At 41.0% G+C, this 593-nt stretch overlaps 1 non-coding gene across 1 annotated transcript; it reads left to right on the plus strand.

The window, feature by feature from the left end:
* The first annotated feature begins 243 nt into the window (after nucleotides 1–243).
* On the plus strand, nucleotides 244–349 carry LOC145629809 (small nucleolar RNA R71). Its single transcript, XR_014111948.1, has one exon. It is a non-coding gene; the product is annotated as a small nucleolar RNA R71 (small nucleolar RNA).
* Nucleotides 350–593: the final 244 nt, after the last annotated feature.

Consider the following 593-nt stretch of genomic DNA (forward strand, 5'->3'; position numbering starts at 1 on the left):
TGTGAAGAGAGATTGTTAATTGCATTCAAATGATCAACTGAGTACACCGTAGAGCTACTCTTTCTAGTTAATTCTCTCCCACCATCTTGCCAATCTCTATAATACTTCACAACATCCTTAATGATGTCCTCCACTTCTTCTTCTGTCCTATTCATGATGGGACCACCGGCTCCTCTATCTAGGCATGACTTGCCTTGAGGACTTAGACCTCCATAGAAAATTTAAATTATTTGATAGGTTAGAATCCCGTGGTGAGAAAACTCCCTTTGATAGTTCTTATACCTCTCCCATGCTTCATAGAGGCTCTCACTTGGCTTTTGTTTGAAACCTTGAATCAAAGCTCTTGCCTCCGCCATTTTCTTTTGTGGATAGAAACGAGTTAGAAATTCCCTTGTAACCTCGTCCCATGTTGTTAATGAATTCGGCTTAACCGCCTTGTCTAGCCATTCCAAAGCACGCCCAATGAGAGAAAAGGGAAAGAGCATGAGGCGGATGAATTCTTAGGAAACTCTGTATTGCAATATTTTTCAAACTTCTTGAGATTATTTAGCGGGCTCTCATGCTTGGCTCCACTAAATTTTCGCCTTTCTATC

The sequence above is a fragment of the Chenopodium album genome, chromosome 4, assembly GCF_948465745.1.
Source record: "Chenopodium album chromosome 4, dcCheAlbu1.1, whole genome shotgun sequence".
Classification (NCBI taxonomy): Eukaryota; Viridiplantae; Streptophyta; class Magnoliopsida; order Caryophyllales; family Amaranthaceae; genus Chenopodium; species Chenopodium album.